General features: G+C 40.1%; 1 protein-coding gene across 5 annotated transcripts in view; it reads right to left on the bottom strand.

The window, feature by feature from the left end:
• Positions 1 to 20,270, bottom strand: part of LOC124142467 — a 94,020-nt gene that overhangs the window by 47,947 nt on the left and 25,803 nt on the right. Inside the window, exons 1-2 of one of the 5 annotated variants that reach the window (XM_048389611.1) lie at positions 1,557 to 1,944; positions 1,275 to 1,404 (exon numbers count right to left, since the gene is read on the bottom strand). The exons of 1 other annotated variant lie outside the window; for it this stretch is intronic. The gene's annotated coding sequence lies outside the window, so the exon portion shown is untranslated. Of the gene's footprint in view, positions 1 to 1,274; positions 1,945 to 20,270 lie in introns of those variants that run through there. 3 more of the 5 variants (XM_048389612.1, XM_048389613.1, XM_048389610.1) reach the window with 3 other exon arrangements.

The raw sequence follows: 20,270 nt of genomic DNA, 5'->3' as shown, positions 1-20,270 counted from the left end.
ATACAACGCCTTCGTCCAAATGATATCTGATCTAGAAGCTCTCTGTTTTAATAACCAAGCTATGAAACTATCCGAAAGTGGTTTATGATCCGACTGATGTTGCACTATATGTACTGGATACAATAGAACAACACTCCTAATGTCAGTTTGACACAAAGATAATAAATTACGTTAACTTTATTGGTTTAGCTCTCAGACGATCACCCATCAGAATCCTTGTCAGTAATTTTCATAATTACTTGCATAACAGATCCGCTCCTCAAATTTCTTAAAAGAATTGTTTTTACATATTTTTGTAGTGTAACTAATTCTATCTTTCTATGTCTCTGAAAGATTCATTTATCACAAAACAAAAGTTTGAAAAACAGAAAGGCTTAAGAAGTCCAGTAAACAAAACATATCAATCAAGTGTACTGCCTTTCCACTTCTGGAATTTGTTTAGGTTTTGCAAGCAAATTAGGAATATATTGTTATTTTGTTCTCACTTTCTTAAATTCAGAAGTATTTTAACATTGTATTTAAACAGTGCATTTGATGTAATAATGTAATTTTAATTAAGCACTAAATCCTCTTCTTCCTTATTGGTCCTTCTTTCAGTGCAATACAAGTCACCTCCACAAAGTCATGCGATTAGTTATAACTAAATTAACATGAATTGAGAAATATTAATTCAATCTGGGAGTATTTTCTGACATCTGCTGCAGAATGGGCCGAATATCTGCATCTGAGCAGGTCTACATAAATCCCTGCACTTCATGTTTCTTTGAAATTAACAAAACATATACATTAATATACATATGATGCAGTTCTTATCTGATGGGTGACCTGTATTAATTTCACGAAATAACGACATGACTTAAGACTGAAGAAGTAACTTTATAGGTTACCACTTCCCTAATTGGATCAGTTTAAATCATCTAAATTGATTGAGACACTAAAATCATCACACAGAGTTAAATGCTCTCGAGGTTGCGTCAAAATATTCTCAAGGTCATTCAATCCATAATCATTTGAATAAACGTACAAAAAAACATTTTCTCAAAAAGAATCCAACTAAATTACAACAGAGCAAGATTTATGCTTGCGTTCATCATCCTAATACATCAATCCATTCCATCTACATTGACAACCCTTTTGTTGTATTTAGACACAATGCCCTTGTAATGCTGTCTTGGAGACTAATGAGGGCTAATGTGTATTTCCTGTGCTATAATGCGCTATATCCCCCACCTCAGCCCCTAATGGAGTAACATTGACATTGTCTGCACACTCACCTGTTTCACCGTCTATATCCATCAACAGTAAGTCCCATAGTAATGTATATCCTAGTCATGACATACGCTAGCTGAGCCTAGCCAGGAATACGAGTCCATATCACCCGCCACCAGTCTATACACTCCGGATCTGCAAGGAGGGGAAACAGACACGGCTATTACAAGTGGTCAGCTAGTCGGCATGTATACACAATACGGATTCAAGCCTGGCACACATTTGCTCTGATATTGACAAAGACTTGTCGTTGAATGGTTACCAATAAACAGAATAACACTGCTCACAGTTTATCCGGCTGGGGTGAAATTCCTTGACAGTCGCCGTGACATCACAAATCAATGGCATGGATAAAGCTTCCTGCCAATCACATAAAACAAAACTGTTATCCTCCTTGGAAACCACTTACACTGATAATCAATGGCACATGGGATAGTGGGTGAAACCTTCTGTCTATATAAACATACTTGTCACGGGCATCACAGTGCACAGTGCACAGTTCAACCTAATCACCCAAACTTCTCCCTGACATGGCTCATTAATATTTCACTGTCTCTTCCTTCCAAGATTGACCCTGTTAGTGGTTTGTGACCGGCCACCCGAATATACACCCTCTAGCCAATGGTTAGCTCTGTCTCTACATGGGATGGCAGGAATTGCATCTCGCCTACTACACGCAGCCCAATAATTTCAGATAATACATTATATTGATCAATGTAACCATGACAACATTATAGCCACTACTCTCCCTTGTAGCCCAAGCACCATGGATGGTATGTAAATATTTTCGGGGCACGTGCAGCAATGACAGTGTGTTTAGAGACTGCTGTACAATGGGCTATTGTATCCTGATAATCGTCTTCCTTAAATGACCAGTTTCACAATGACTTTGACCATTGACCATGTCATAGTTCGCTGACCATGAAATAAACCCTCATATGCCCACTGTGTGAAATATTTAGTTTGTGTGTTTTATTTCCTGAAACAGAGGGTTAAGCACATCAATAAGAGTAATTGTGACTTTTTAAGACCCCAAGTGGAATAGGTATTGATTGCTTCTGCTTAATGTATATGATGTGATGCTGATTTCAAGCTTGACATGCCAAACAATTATGTCTGGTCATGGGAGGGAGGAGCGGGACGCAATGGGGCTTGGACAAAGAGGGGGGATGGTGTTACTGGAGAGTGAGGGAGACCCGTAGTGGAGTCACATGAGGGGGGACTAGTATTAATATTCAGTCAGAAGGGGGTTTGCAATACTATTTAGTGAAAGGGACTAGTAACAGTAGTCTGACTTGGGGACTAGAAATTATATTTGGTAAAGAACTAGTAATACTACTCTGTGAGGGACTTGAGTCATACTGTTCAGTGAGGGGGCTAGTAACACTTTTCAGTGAGGGGGCTAGTAACACTGTTCAGTGAGGGAGCTAGTAACACTGTTCAGTGAGGGAGCTAGTAACACTATTCAGTGAGGGACTAGTAACACTATTCAGTGATGGGACTAGAAACACTATTCAGGGAGGGACAAGTAACACTATTCAGTGAGGGACTACCAGTAGTAACACTATTCAGTGAGGGACTAGTAACACTATTCAGGGAGGGGGCTAGTAACACTATTCAGTGAGGGACTAGTAACACTATTCAGCGAGGGACTAGTAACACTATTCACTGAGGGAGCTAGTAACACTATTCAGTGAGAGATTAGTAACACTATTCAGTGAGGGAGCTAGTAACACTATTCAGCAAGGGACTAGTAACACTATTCACTGAGGGAGCTAGTAACACTATTCAGTGAGAGATTAGTAACACTATTTAGCGAGGGACTAGTAACACTATTCAGGGAGGGACTAGTAACACTATTCAGGGAGGGGGCTAGTAACACTATTCATTGAGAGATTAGTAACACTATTCAGCGAGGGACAAGAACACTATTCAGTGAGGGAGCTAGTAACACTATTCACTGAGGGAGCTAGTAACACTATTCAGTGAGGGAGCTAGTAACACTATTCAGTGAGGGAGCTAGTAACACTATTCAGTGAGGGACTAGTGACACTATTCAGTGAGGGACTAGCAACACTATTCAGTGAGGGACTAGCAACACTATTCAGTGAGGGGACTAGTAACACTATTCAGTGAAGGACTAGTAACACTATTCAGCAAGGGACTAGTAACAGTATTCAGCGAGGGACTAGTAACACTATTCAGTGAGGGACTAGTAACACTATTCAGTGAGGGGGCTAGTAAAACTATTCAGTGAGGGACTAGTAACACTATTCAGTGAGGGACAAGTAACACTATTCAGTGAGGGGGCTAGTAACACTATTCAGTGAGGGACTAGCAACACTATTCAGTGAGGGGACTAGTAAAACTATTCAGTGAGGGAGCTAGTAACACTATTCAATGAGGGACTAGTAACACTATTCAGTGAGGGACTAGTAACACTATTCAGCCAGGGACAAGTAACACTATTCAGCGAGGGACTAGTAACACTATTCAGGGAGGGGGCTAGTAACACTATTCAGTGAGGGAGCTAGTAACACTATTCAGTGAGGGAGCTAGTAACACTATTCAGTGAGGGAGCTAGTAACACTATTCAGTTAGGGACTAGCAACACTATTCAGTGAGGGACTAATAACACTATTCAGCCAGGGACAAGTAACACTATTCAGTGAGGGACTAGTAACACTATTCAGTGAGGGGGCTAGTAACACTATTCAATGAGGGAGCTAGTAACACTATTCAGTGAGGGAGCTAGTAACACTATTCAGTGAGGGGACTAGTAACACTATTCAGTGAGGGAGCTAGTAACACTATTCAGTTAGGGACTAGCAACACTATTCAGTGAGGGACTAGCAACACTATTCAGTGAGGGACTAGTAACACTATTCAGTGAGGGACTAGTAACACTATTCAGCCAGGGACAAGTAACACTATTCAGCGAGGGACTAGTAACACTATTCAGGGAGGGGGCTAGTAACACTATTCAGTGAGGGAGCTAGTAACACTATTCAGTGAGGGAGCTAGTAACACTATTCAGTGAGGGAGCTAGTAACACTATTCAGTTAGGGACTAGCAACACTATTCAGTGAGGGACTAATAACACTATTCAGCCAGGGACAAGTAACACTATTCAGTGAGGGACTAGTAACACTATTCAGTGAGGGGGCTAGTAACACTATTCAATGAGGGAGCTAGTAACACTATTCAGTGAGGGAGCTAGTAACACTATTCAGTGAGGGGACTAGTAACACTATTCAGTGAGGGAGCTAGTAACACTATTCAGTTAGGGACTAGCAACACTATTCAGTGAGGGACTAGCAACACTATTCAGTGAGGGACTAGCAACACTATTCAGTGAGGGGACTAGTAACACTATTCAGTGAAGGACTAGTAACACTATTCAGCGAGGGACTAGTAACAGTATTCAGCGAGGGACTAGTAACACTATTCAGCGAGGGACTAGTAACACTATTCAGTGAGGGGACTAGTAACACTATTCAGTGAGGGACTAGTAACACTATTCAGTGATGGGACTAGTAAGACTATTCAGTGAGAGACTAGTAACACTATTCAGTAAGGGGGCTAGTAACACTACTCAGTGAGGGAGCTAGTAACACTATTCAGTGAGGGACTAGTAACACTATTCAGTGAGGGACTAGTAACACTATTCAGTGATGGGACTAGTAAGACTATTCAGTGAGAGACTAGTAACACTATTCAGTAAGGGGGCTAGTAACACTACTCAGTGAGGGAGCTAGTAACACTATTCAGTGAGGGACTAGTAACACTATTCAGGGAGGGACTAGTAACACTATTCAGTAAGGGGGCTAGTAACACTATTCAGTAAGGGGGCTAGTAACACTATTCAGTAAGGGGGCTAGTAACACTATTCAGGGAGGGGACTAGTAACAGTATTCAGTGAGAGATAAGTAACACCATTCAGTGAGGGACTAGTAACACTATTCAGGGAAGGGGCTAGTAACACTATTCAGTGAGAGATTAGTAACACTATTCAGTGAGGGAGCTAGTAACATTATTCAGGGAGGGGACTAGTAACACTATTCAGTGAGGGACAAGTAACACTATTCAGTGAGGGGGCTAGTAACACTATTCAGTGAGGGACTAGTAACACTATTCAGTGAGGGGACTAGTAAAACTATTCAGTGAGGGAGCTAGTAACACTATTCAGTGAGGGACTAGTAACACTATTCAGTGAGGGACTAGTAACACTATTCAGCCAGGGACAAGTAACACTATTCAGCGAGGGACTAGTAACACTATTCAGGGAGGGGGCTAGTAACACTATTCAGTGAGGGAGCTAGTAACACTATTCAGTGAGGGAGCTAGTAACACTATTCAGTGAGGGGACTAGTAACACTATTCAGTGAGGGAGCTAGTAACACTATTCAGTGAGGGACTAGTAACACTATTCAGCGAGGGACTAGTAACACTATTCAGTGAGGGGACTAGTAAAACTATTCAGTGAGGGAGCTAGTAACACTATTCAGTGAGGGACTAGTAACACTATTCAGTGAGGGAGCTAGTAACACTATTCAGTGAGGGGACTAGTAACACTATTCAGTGAGGGAGCTAGTAACACTATTCAGTGAGGGACTAGTAACACTATTCAGTGAGGGAGCTAGTAACACTATTCAGTGAGGGAGCTAGTAACACTATTCCGTGAGGGAGCTAGTAACACTATTCAGTGAGGGAGCTAGTAACACTATTCAGTGAGGGAGCTAGTAACACTATTCAGGGAGGGGACTAGTAACACTATTCAGTGAGGGAGCTAGTAACACTATTCAGGGAGGGGACTTGTAACACTATTCAGTGAGGGAGCTAGTAACACTACTCAGTGAGGGACTAGTAACACTATTCAGGGAGGGGACTAGTAACACTATTCAGTGAAGGACTAGTAACACTATTCAGCGAGGGACTAGTAACAGTATTCAGCGAGGGACTAGTAACACTATTCAGTGAGGGGACTAGTAAGACTATTCAGTGAGGGGGCTAGTAACACTATTCAGTGAGGGAGCTAGTAACACTATTCAGTGAGGGGACTAGTAAGACTATTCAGTGAGAGACTAGTAACACTATTCAGTAAGGGGGCTAGTAACACTATTCAGTGAGGGAGCTAGTAACACTATTCAGGGAGGGGTCTAGTAACAGTATTCAGTGAGAGATAAGTAACACCATTCAGTGAGGGACTAGTAACACTATTCAGGGAAGGGGCTAGTAACACTATTCAGTGAGAGATTAGTAACACTATTCAGTGAGAGATTAGTAACACTATTTAGTGAGGGAGCTAGTAACACTATTCAGGGAGGGGACTAGTAACACTATTCAGTGAGGGGGCTAGTAACACTATTCACTGAGGGAGCTAGTAACACTATTCAGTGAGGGGACTAGTAAGACTATTCAGTGAGGGGACTAGTAACACTATTCAGTGAGGGGACTAGTAACACTATTCAGTGAAGGACTTGTAAAAGTATTCAGGGAGGGGGCTAGTAACACTATTTAGGTATACTACAATAATACTGTCCAGTCAGAGGGGCAACGCATCATTCATCCACATAATTGTCATCTTTTACAACCATGTACATGAGACTCACGCCCTAAGACCACCGCCACAACCCTGATATAACTGACAATAACCACCGCTCCTTCCCCATTTAATAACTTACCATATTACTTACTGAGTAAATTATATATACCAAACAGCAACCACTCCCCGACAGATACCCAAATATTGTGAAATCTGGTATCCTCTTAGTCTTGTGTGTGGGTCGTCGTTATCAACACTTGCATGCCAGGCAACATCAACGTGATTATTATGAGGGGATCATCAACAAAGCCATTATACCAAGTCAACAGTATATCCTTTCAATAACTCCTTGTTAAAAATATTAATTTACGACAGTTACTCTAACAGCATGTCTGAATTACAACAATCACCTCAGTGTGGCAATGGAGTCTCCTCCTGTGCACATAAAGAGTGATAAGAAGTGATAAATATATGTGAACAAAGTGCTTGTCTGATAAATGGGGAAATTAGGGTTTAATTGGAAACATGGTGAAAACACATCAGAGGGAATAAATCTCAAGAAGCTAGTTACAAGAGAGTGAGCAAATATTTTCAGTCGCATATTCCACCTTTGTCACTACAGTCTGTAAATGATAGACTTTTGATCAGAAACACCTCAAGGCTGACCACTATTGGGGTACAAAGACACACACCAGTCTGGTCAAATACTGTCAGCACTCAATAGTGAGGTTTTACTCCGCTTTTAACATTATTCCAGCAATATTACGGCGGGAACACCAGAAATGGGCTTCACACGTTGTACCCATGTGGGGAATTGAACCCGGGTTTTCAGCGCGACGAGGGAACGCTTTAACCACTAGGCTACCCCACTGCCCCAGCATCCAATATGAGGAGTTTGGAACAAAGTACATACAAGAAGAACTGTAATCCAGTAAATCTTTTATTGGATGTAAAATATTTTCACTGTCAACACAGAAATGTAAGTGCGACAGGCACACAAGTTGGAAACTTCATTACCGGTAGTTCCGGTGAAGTGTTACTTTCACTGCAGTTAACATATCACTTTTCTGTCACTGCTGTGAAAAATGAACTTTTTAGGGTAAATTTATCATTTATACTTATCCTAACTTATACTACCGTAATTGGTTATCTCGTCGCATTCCCAAGATGGTAGTTTAAACGTCCTGTGTTCCTGAGTTTCCAGAGAACAGAGAAACATGTTACCCAAACGTATCCTTCCCATGCGCAGGTGCACCGGAACCATGTGACAAGGCCGTGTGACTCATCACTCTCTTCATTTTCCTATTCTTTACTTGCCGAAAAACAAATCAGGGAGAGTGGGGATGGCTGGTTGGATGCCTCAGCGAATGAGTCAGGATTAGCATGAATGATATTTTTACCCTAAAAAGTCATATTTTACCTTAACCTGACTCATACTAATTGCCTTAATCTCACAGTTGGTGGTGGGTCTCACCTCGATGTGTGATTCTGACATAATTTGTTCTGATGCAAAGCCCAATGGGAACGTGGTCAGACATTCTTGTAGGCTCTTCTTAGCCTGTTGGGGGTACCATCTCCTTTTGGAAGCGAAAGAAGAAAATCCAAGGATTTTGAGGATTTTGATAAAAAGCGTGCACAGAATGGCATTCTAGCTTGCTTTATAATGGTAATAGTTTTAAATGAAGGATGGAATCTTGACACAATCGTTATCACTCATGCTGTGAATTAAATAGTAATACAGAGAAGCATAGACTCTCAGTCGGTGGTTATCGGACAGTAACCTGATGTCACTGAGTCACGTGATTGTGTGATACTTCTCAGCTATCTTCTGGCTGCTATCATTAGTTGTACTACTACAAGTGGTCCAAATTGATGAATACCAGCAACATCTTCCATGGTGATATCTCTGAGGAAACCAGTGAATGAGTGAGTGAGTTGGGTTTAGTATTACAGTTATATCGCGGCATCTCAGCTTAATGTGGGAGGAAAGCCCGAAGTGATGCAGGTCTCAGACGCTTACCACTTCGGAGAAACCCACGAGCATGGGTATGGTGCTGATAAACCTAGAAACATAATCGGAGCGAACCGGGATTCATCATAGGTTTCTGGCGTGGCCAAGAGATGCAACTCTGCACAGCAAATTGCGGCGCCTTAGGCTGAGCCACTCATACCCCCCTGAGGAAACCAGAAACAACCCTCCATAATGGTCAGGATGGAGCAGTCCCCGTGAAAGGTCAGTGTGGATGTTATCACTCGGACTTCATGTGGGTTGGACTCTGAAGGTAGGTCCCTGAAGGTAGGTCCCTGAAGGTAGGTCCAACCCTGCTGCCCCGCAGGCTCTGAGTGTAGCTCTGGAGACTTCTGATGAAGCATTCTTCGATGATGGGGATAAATAGTCTTCACAGTCTACATCTTCTAGAACTCGTCTTTTGAAGGTATGTGCATAAAGCCTATTAGGGCAAATGGACAAGTCTTCCATGTCCTCTGAATAAGGGGGGCTTTCAAGGGGGGTTGTCTTATACATAGGGTTGAAGAGTCTTGATGTTTTTTCCCCCAACACAAAGCCATTACTGTGAGCATGTAACACCGGAAATACCATGTCAACAAATCCATACTGAAGTATGCAAACTAATCATGTAATTACACTGTCTCAGTTATAAAAAGTGTTGATTTTATATCTGGACTTATATTTGTAAATCTATTTTATTAATTCTATTCAAAATTTCATTCAATATTTTTTGTTTACATTCATTTCAGCGAAATCGTGTGTGAAGTGATCGGAAGATCACACAACTCACCGTTATTTACAGCAACCACAGTCAGATTACCGCTATTGACGCCTTGAAACAAACTTTAGTGGATAGAGAATGGATATATATATCATAAATGCTATACATTGACTCACCGAAAGTCATATTTGTTGTAGTTTGATTATTATATGTCAACATAAAGTTTTTGCTATCGCAAGCACAGGAGCGTCGACGGTGACTGGTCAAATTGTTCCATGCAAAAAATTATCTCGCAATAGCAATCAGCTGTCCCAAAGTGCTATGCTTATGGTTACTAATTATTTCAGTATCAAGTCTTTCTCCATTGGTCATGGCTAATACGGAGCTGACAGCTGCCAAATAAGTGCCTAGAGTTGAACCTTTGAGATTTCTTGCGCCTCGTAACCGACACAATAAATCTGTTACTTGTGATGAGGAGGCTTTTTTTGCTGTTAACCCTTTTGATCTTGCAAACTGTTCAAATCTCTTCCACCTGTCGCAGATTTGGTCAGTTCGGGGGCTTTAGAGTTGACTTGCCTGCTTTTGCGACGAAGTCTGGGAACCATGTTCTCGCCAGCCAAAAGGGCAGAAAAAGCCATAAGCAGGTGCAGGTTCTTTACATGCATGATCTTCCGAAAAAAACAGAGGTATCAATGCTGGTGGTGGAAACGTATACCGGTACGTGTGAAGTCTCTCCCGTGATCCCATGATATTGCCAGCAAGTTGTTGGACAAAGCCAGAGGGTCTGCTGACCCGTGAAGATTCCGGGGTAGAATGGGTCTTCAGCAACCCATACTTGCCGTAAAAGGCGACTATGCTTGTCGTAAAAGGCGACTTACGGGATCGGGTGGTCAGGCTCGCTGACTTGGTTGATACATGTCATCCCTTGGTTGATACATGTCATCGATCCCAATTGGGTGGATTGATGCTCATCCTGTCAATCACTGGATTTTCTGGTCCAGACTCGATTATTTACAGAGGGTCTGCTACTGGGGACAACCACCGATGGACAGTCGCCAGTTCGAATGCTTCTGGATGTAGCATCCACTCTGTTGGCGACGGTATTGATGGTTTTGACAGGGCGTCTGTTAACACCTGACGCTCCTGGAATGTGCCTTGCTTTGATCCTTAGATACAGCTTGTCTGTTTGTTCGTAAAGCTGAAGGTTAACTTCAGAAGGGTTGCCGACAATGTCATACCTTGGAAGTTTATGTAAAAGGCCACAGTTGAGTTGCCTGTTCTTATCATCAGATATTTGTCTCTCAACGTGGTGCCCTATGAGATAATGCCCAGATTACTGCCTTGAACTCTAGGTGGTTGATGTGGAAGCGATTTTCCTGTATAAACCACAGCCCTGATGCTACGTCCGAGTCGAGATGGGTGCTCCATCGTTCCAGTGAGGCGTCTACAAAGGTGTTGATCGTATTCCAGCTTGTTCAAATAAGTTCCTCTGCAGACATTTGACTTGATTGTCCACCATCAGAGATGTTTCTTCAGACGTGGAAGACGAATCTGAGTTCTTGATGGTCTAATAACGGTTTAAGGAACCTTTGGATATGATGCAGATGAAGTCTGCCCTGTAGTGTGAAAGCTTGAGTGGAAGCGAGCAGACCTAAGGTCAATTGTCATTGATTGACTGAAATCTGTTTGTAAATAGCTACTGGCAGATAGCTTTGGATTTTGATCCACCGATCTTCCTGAAGAACCTGTGATCTTAGGATGGTTGGAGGTTGGATTTCTGATAGTTGATTAACCAACCTAGCTGGGTTAACAATTTCAGAGTGAAATTCATTTGGAGTTGTAGCACCTGTTGATGAGCATGAATCCAATCATCCAAGTAGAAGGTGAAACAGATCCCCTTGTTGTGTAGAAAGACCACAATAGGTTTGGTCACCCGTGTAAAAAGCCACGGGGCCGTTTAATTTCCAAAGGGCAGGACAGGAGGCTGGATGAATGGGGATATGAAGGTAAGCAGCTTGAAGATCGATGCATACCAGATAAAATCGTTGTTTCATCATCTGCTCTAGTTGTTGAAGGCGGAAAAATTCCAAACTTGTCTGGCTTTTGAAGACACTTTTAGTTGAATTCTTTCATGTTGTAAATTAAATGGAACTTTTCGTTTGAATTCTTGTTGGGAAACAGGAAGAGAGGTGAATAGAACCCCAGGGTAGGGACATCTCAGGGCTTCAAAAATCCACTTGTCCGCTCATAGTTACAAGTGGCAGCATGTGCAGGGCGAGAAGGAAGTGAACTAACACTCATCCTACCACGCCAGTACATACTTCAATCGTATCAATTCATCTTTAATCAAATAAATAAATAAAATACCATATTTTCTGGAGCATAGTGTGCACCCCAATATAAGGCGCATCCCACTCTATGTGATTTAGCATTTTGGTAAATTCAAGTATTATGCACATACAATAATTACATTGCATCACTTCAGTGAATTCAGGTAAACAAACAGATGATAACACACTTGGTCAATAAAAATTTGAAATTTTAGATAAAACACTAGACATTATGTTTTACCATTTAAATTGTATTTCATGTTCTGCTAAGCTTTGTTTTTGTATGGAAAGATTAAGATTACTGTGTGTATTTTCTCGTAAACTAAGCTGGAAACTGCAATCAGCTGTACACACTTTTTCTCCCAATCTACCGGTGATTCATTTACAATTTCCCAATAATACAACTTCAAAGAATTTGGATGCAAATATCAGAAACTATTATTTTATCAGGAATAATATTTTCAAATATTGTTTAATTTTAGTTGCAGCTTTATGATATATATCTATAACATAATAATAACCATAAGCAAGGCATTTTTGTACAGCTGATTGCTATTGTCGCACATTTTTACATATGGAACAATTTGATCACTTACCATCGAAGCTCCCGCTTGAGATTGTGAAAGCTTAATGTTCACATACGATAGTCAAACGACAACAAATATGACTTTTAAAGAGTCAAATTATAACATTTTTATTATATATATCCATTCTCTGTCAAATAAAGTAATCTGATTGCTGTAAATAGTGGTTGTGTGATCTACATATCACTTTACGAACAATTTCGTCAAAATTAATGTAAACAATATTTAATGAAATTTGAATAAAATTAATTAAATAGGTTACAAACATAAGTCCACATATACAGTGGAATCTGTCCAATTCGGACTTGGTTGGGACTGGCAAATTAGCCCGGTTTACTCCTAGGTCCAGATTACACAGAGTACAAAAAGTTGGACTGAAGACAACAAAAGGCAACGATCATTCATCTTAATTCGCAAACACAAACATTGTACATGAAATATTGACATGACCTGGCCTTGAGTACACACTAAAACATTCTTTACTTGCATAAGTCATTGAGATTGAACAGCTTATGTTTCTAAAGATTGAGGACACGACTTGAAAAACAGTCACAGTTTGGAGGTGAAGTACCGGAAAGTGGTTCACATATCAATAGCTGTGTTTACTGTTATTTATTGACACGCTGATGATACTGAGTATATCTAATTAAGCTAAATTTCTCATTAACAGGTGATTAAATTTCTAATTAATTAAGCAGACAACAAAGTGTTAAGATCAATAGGATGACACGAAGGATTAGCATTGTTGTTTTAGCTCACAATGACTAGGCCTACTTCCAAGTGAGAGAACATCCTGTCCGATCTGGTCCTGTCCGATCTGGTCCTGTCCGATCTGGTCCAGTCCGGTCTGGTCCAGTCTGGTCTGTTCCAGTCCAATTTAGACAGCTTCTTTTCAGTTATAAATTGGTTGTTGGGACCACCATAATTTTAGTCCAAGTCCGAAGTTTAAAAAGTTTGAATTTGAGAGTTGTAGGTCAGTTTGAGTAATGGTAGATTATTAAGGAACTGAGGGGAACGGAGAAGAAGTCTGGTTTTCACCCAAATCCAAATTTGACAAGAGTCTGATTTGGACAGAATCCACTGTACATTGAACACTTTCTACAACCAGAAAGTGTAATTATATAATTAATTTGCATACTTGAGTACAGATTTGTTGACATAGTATTTTTGGTGTTTTGGTGCATTTGGGGGAAAAAACAAAAAATTATCATGGCGTGTATAATGCACCTCTCTTGACAGCTGTGTTTTTAGGAGAAAAAAGTGCAAAGGAAGGAAAAAGGTATGCAAGATTTCTAACCTTAAATTTGTTTTATCTCTCACACGTTACTAATAATAATAATGATGTACATATCATTCATATAATGAATAGACGGCATACTTGCCAACTGTCTGTTAAGGAAGTAAACAAAGTTTTTAAAGGAATGTAATCATCTATTGTATTTTGTTGTTGTCTTTGATAGGCATTTAGAAGTTGTAGGACATGAATACATGACACTTTTTTATGGATAGAAGAAGTTGCTATCCATAAAAAAGTGTCATGTATTTATTATTTTTGCTGGAAGCCAATTGGCGGAGGTGAATGTAGATGGCATGGACAATAAATGTATTTTGTTCTGTCTGTCGTAAAAATCCTTGACTATCAGCTAGATCCAAAGTGTCAACTCGTGATGGGTTAAACATTTTAAGTTCAGAAATGAAACATTAAAATTTCAAGGTAAAAGTAGGAAATATGTGTAAGCTGTGAACATGAACAAGTTAGGAATGATCTTCAGTCAGCACAAGATCATGCAAAATCACTGAATGTATTTGTGAATTTTTACTTTATAAAGTTAAATTACAGAAAATGGTAATAATAACGGAGAACATAAAACATTGCAAAATTTAAAAGGGCAAGTGAAAATATTCTAGGACGAGTACAAAATAATATCTACTTGCCCTCCAGGAAATATTCGATTTGAGAATTCTTTTGAGCCCTGCATCTGGTTGTACTATCTCTACAAAAAAGTAAGTTGATGGCCTTTTTTATAACTTTTGATAACTTGGTTTGCGTGTCTCCAGTTACTGAACAATCCGCAGATTGAGAGAGAGGAGGTTCCTCGCCAAAGGCTGAATTGTAACCCTGAGAATTGTCCTCACAATGTCCGAAACGAATGGGTCGTCCTGGATGCCCCAATTTCTCCAGTATCTTGCCATTCTTCCACCTACAGTCAACTGCTGTATTTGAATGTCTGGGGGTGGAAAGTCCAAGTCAGTCAACAACCTCCTCTTCAGCGACAGGCGTGGGATCCCTTGAATCTTCGGCCTCAACCAGACTGATAACGTGGTCTGTCCTGAGGCCTACGAAAGGATGAAGTCGGTAGCTGGTGGATCGCTTGTCTTTAGCTTTCTAGATGCCAGAGAAACGACTTTTAAAGTGTGACTTCTACAAAGAGTTCACTGTTTGGACAGACTTGATGATCATTTGGTCCTTGATGGACGAAGAGTCCCATGATTGGCTCATGAGAGGCTTTGCATAAAGACCCGACCAGTGAGAATTGGTTTTCAAGCCCTGGCGACGAAGTAGTGTGAGTCCAACTGCGATAGAACTGATGTGATCAGAAACAAACTCTTGATTCTTCTTTTGCGCGATCATTGTCAAAAGAAGAATAATTTCCCAATCAGTCTGGTCATTCTTTAGGGCTGTTAACATAATTTCGTTAATGGATCGTGAAATGTTCAAGCCCTCTGGCAGTAGTATCTAGAAGCCTTGGCAAACAAAGCATTCAGACTTTTGGTTATCTGAGAAATCGGCTTAATTGGAGGGATGGTCAATGTATCAGTGTCTTCTCCTTTGATACAAATAGTATCACTTGTAGAAGTATCCCTGGAAAGATGAGGAAATGGGAAGTCCTTCGTGGTCTTCATAAATAGAAGGGAATTCTTTTGCTTGCGGTGACTCCTCACCAAGGTCCAGTTGAAAAACGACTTCCTCTTGATGGTCTGCCATAGAACACAGGACCATGTAACAATAAAAATATAAAAAAGTCGCAAAAGAAATCATAGACGAGGCCAAACTCACAAAAAAAATCATAGACGAGGCCAAAGTCGCAAAAAAAATCATAGATGAGGCCAAAGGCCTTTGGCCTCGTCTATGATTATTTTTGCGACTTTTTTATATTTTTATTGTGACATGGTCCTGTGCATAGAAGAACAGTCAGACGATTGAGGAATCTTATCAGAGCTTGATCTCGAAGGCATAGGCTTCCTGCAGGGTTTGGTCAAAGGCTGATGTTGCTGCATGGCTTGCAGAACCAGCTGCATTACACTGGCTACGAAGTACTGTTTGATGACACAGTAGGTAAAGAACCCTGGAGAAAAATCTGAGGCTGCTCGAGGGCTGATAGCTGGGCGAAGGCAGAGTGTTGCCTGAAAGTCTTAGGCTGCATGGAAGGTTGGGCCTGAGATATTGATGGGAAGGTTCGCGAATGTCAGCGCCTATTTGGAGGTTGAAGGCTGCACGCAGGTGTCTTCTCTCTGTGTAGAAGTTGATTTTGTGGACCCCATTGTGCATGATGATTAAGTATTTGCAGAGGCCAGTGCCTTTATGATGGTAGATGACTTCGATGAAGCAAGAGAAGACTTTCTTCGCAAGAGACAAATACTTTCGCCAGATGATGCAGATTTCTTCTTCGAGTTTGAAGAGCCTTTTAGAAGTGAGTTGACACTGTTGCTGCCCAGTGAAGAAATGTGATGAGAGGAGTAGTCTATGCAGAAGGAAGTTCAAGCTGTGGTTCCTCTTATAAATCAAACCCCATATCTTCATCTAAAGGGAGAGATATATAAACGTTAACTGATGCTCCTCTGTCTTCTTCTTCTCCAAAGTCGTCCCTGATGATAAAAGTTGATTGTGAAAAGTCTTTCCTCTTTTAGTCCATCTCCCTTATCTGTTCAGCGCAGAGATAAATAAAAAATAATAATCAATGAATATGATGAATGAAAATTGTGAAAAAGATTAGTTTAAATGGGATAGTTCGGATTACAAGCTCCGAAAAAATTCCCAACTAGCTTGTTGGCGTGAAAATGAGAGTGATGAGTCACACAGCTTGGTCATGTGGTTCCGGTGCGCCTGGTCATGGAAAGGGTGCATTTGGATGAAATGTTTTTCTGTTCTCTGGGAACACATCACAGGAAGCTTCCACTACTTTTGGGGAATGAGAAGAGATAAGCAATTAGTATGAGTCAGGATAAGGTCAAATTATCACTTTTCAGACTTTAATATACAATAAAATGAATGGATTTGTTTCCTCTGTGTAGTGTATTTTTATCACAAAGAATACCTGGTCAGACATTATTACCATCAAGTTGTTACGTGGCAGTAGATTATTGTAGGTTATTTGTGATGATTGTTAGTTCGTGGCAGTAAAATGAATAAGGAGCCTGAGACAGTCGACAGTGACAAATTCTGGACATTTGTGTCATATTTGACCCATAGACTTGCCTCTTTGTGAAGGTAAACTTAATCATGCGTGTTTCAATATCATTTGTTAATTATTCATTGATGTTGTGTGGTTGTTAACTTTATTTCACATTTAGTTCTGTTTTCATCGATTTCTTGGTTAACCTTCAAATTTCAATTCAGAAATCACCACGAAACACAATCATCAAACATAAGCAGGAAATCTACATGTGCCTACCTCGGAAACCATTCCTGTTGCCAGGTTACAAGATACATGGAATAATGAAGGTGAGGTTTTATGTTGCTTAAAGGGTTATATTACCCATTTATAATTGAAACAAGCGTATAGTCGACGAAGTCATCTATATCCCCCGCCATTTTAACACGTTATGGTCCAAAACCAGGTAACTGACCCAACATTTCTCTTAGGCCATGTCAAAATAGCTGCAATGGAAATTCTAAAATAAACATTTATAAAACTCCTTAATATCAAATGGCACCAGTTCAGTATGTGCTTTATATATAGACATGAAATGTTTGACAAGGAAATATTTAACAGTTTATTTGTTATACTCCATAAGTGAACCCACCCTATATGAAAACTTAAATCCAACTTGTTGCCATGGAAACATAAAAAATAAAAATTTCTTAAATTCCTAAATAGCAAAAGGCAGTTCAGTATGTGTCTGGTAAACATGCATAGTTTTGTCAGAAAGTATTGAATGGGTTTTGAGTTATGCTCCAGAAACAAACACTACCAAATAGAACCTAAGTCCAACTTGTTGCCATGGAAACATAAAAAATAAAAATTTATAAAATTTGTAAATAGCAAAAGGCACCAGTTCAGTATGTGCCTAGTAGACATGCAAAGTTTTGTAAGAAAGTATTTAATGGTTTTTGAGTTACGCTCCGGAAACGAACAGCACCCTTATAGAACCTAAGTCCAACTTGTTGCCATGGAAATGTAAAAAATAAAAATTTATAAAACTCCTAAATAGCAAAAGGCACCAGTTCAGTATGTGTCTGGTAAACATGCAAAGTTTTGTAAGAAATTATTTAACGGTTTCTGAGTTATGCTCCGGAAACGATTTCGGGACGCACACACGCGCACACACACATGGACAGAACCCATTTCTATATCCCCCGCCAACTTTGTTGGGGCGGGGGATAATTAATTTTATCATTTGTCACAGAGCATTATCATGATTATATTTTAGCTTCACACTGATTGGCTAGTTTGTTTCAAATGTTCCATTGTTTTTATTTGTTTAAAAAAGGCCCATAGCAACGAATACAAATATTTAAAAATGTCACAAGCAGCTGAATGTGATATTGTCCCAACAACTGGTCACCTGAGCTGATGTATTCCATTTGAGATCAGGAGACCCACATATTTCCCCCAGAGCAAAATATTGTGAATTAACATCCGTGGACATTTGTACTGCATCATATCAACCCCTGATTGCATGCTTATTGCGCTGTTTCTTCTGGAAAAGGGTTAATTTGACTTTAATTAATTTAAAGTAAAATACAAATTTCAGTTCCCACAAGTGTAGAAGAAAAGTCATGCCAAGACTGAAAATAACCACTTGCACATTTCCGCCTCCGGGCAGCCAATGCACATTAACTTTTTGGAGACCTAAGTAATGAAAAATCAATATTATTATGTGAAACGCACATTGTGGTATATAACTAGCCGAGACCTGGCCAGGCATAGATGCTTACAACACCACGATGACATTTGGTGAATACTAACACTATCCTCAAGCCAAGTTGAACTCTTCCCTTGTCATTTCAGGACAAGAACCGAAACTTTGGTTGCATTTGACCATGAGATGTGAGATGGCGAAGTTGCTGAAGGTCACTTGTAATATTTCCAGCATGAAAGTCTTCTGAAAGATCTTGCTGGGTAATTCAAATAAAGACTAATCCCCATTGGGTGGTGTCTAATTCCTGTGAAGAGGGCACCACTAGACAAAGTTGTTTGTTGCCGGCCATAGTCAGTATGGTAAAGCAGGGATGTAATCTCCCTTGCAGTAGAGCTCTCCTGTGCAATGAGGAGAGATATATACAGCCGACTATGTTGTTGGGGTCGCTAATGATGCCAGTAATGAGACTGGGGCTGTAATACCTCTTTAGACAGACTGAGACTAAATTGTCAAGAGGGCACACCAGACAAAACACCAGCCATAATAATGGACTAACTGTTAGGGAAAGCCTTCCTGCGCATATATCACTGTGTGTATTACACTTGAAAGGACAGAGGCTATAAAGGTTTCATATTGTGAGTTAGTGAGTTGGGTTTAACTCCAGTTTGAACTGTTTTTATAGTGATATCAGTGTCTCAGTATGTGGGAGGAAAGGCTGAAGTGATGCAGGTCTTAGATGTAACCACTCTGAAGAAACCCATGAGTGAGTGAGTGAATGTTGTTTTATGCCGCAGTCAGACATATTCCAGCAGCCTGTCAAAATAAAGCCACAAGGCTTTGTAGCTCACCTGATTTATGAAGAAATAATGTTATGACTCGTCAATCTTATTTTGGTACAAACAAGTTTTAGTACAGATACTAAACTAGTTGTTGATATAGTTGTCATGGTGTAATATTTGTCTAAACTTTCATATAATTATAGATACACAGCAAGAGATATATAAGGATTCAGGGGAAATGCAGATTTAAAATATTAGTTTCAGTTATAGGTTATAGACAAAGACTAGCCTTAGGTAACTTGTAGGCGACTAACTGGATCAGGTGGTCAGGCTCGCTGACTTGGTTGATGCATGTCATTGTATCCCAATTTCCTAGATCGATGCTCATGATGTCAATCGCGGATTGTCTGGTCCAGACTTGATTATTTACAGACCGCCATCATATAGCTGGAATATTGCTGAGTGCAGTGTTAAACAACTAACAAACAAAACTCAGGTAACACTAGCCTCGGATAACAAGAACCCATCTCCCAGACATACTATTCATTAAGACAAAAGTCATATCTACAGAATTTAACAGAATTCCTCGAACAATTTTATTCAAGCAAACATGTCAACACCTATACTGAACCACAAAAGAAACGTCACCATGGATAGATATATGAGAAGCCTTATTTGTCCAAACACTGTAAACATACTTTGAGTCATAGTAAAAAGGTGAAACTTGGCAAAACTGATCATCAAGGTTGAAGTTAAAGTGACAAATGTTCTTAAAGTGAAACACAACACTTGTCTCTGAGAAAATGGCATCACAAGTCAGTTTCTCGTGTGTCCGCCATGAGCATTGATGACTGCTGTGCAATGTCGATACATGGCATGGATAAGGTGGTTGAATCTCAACAATATTAGTACCAGACCAATTAACAGGATTAAGTATTTTCCTCTATCTA

Source organism: Haliotis rufescens, unplaced genomic scaffold, assembly GCF_023055435.1.
Source record: "Haliotis rufescens isolate VD_foot unplaced genomic scaffold, xgHalRufe1.0.p SCAF_8, whole genome shotgun sequence".
NCBI lineage: Eukaryota > Metazoa > Mollusca > Gastropoda > Lepetellida > Haliotidae > Haliotis > Haliotis rufescens.
This window is presented reverse-complemented; position numbering and strand designations above follow the sequence as displayed.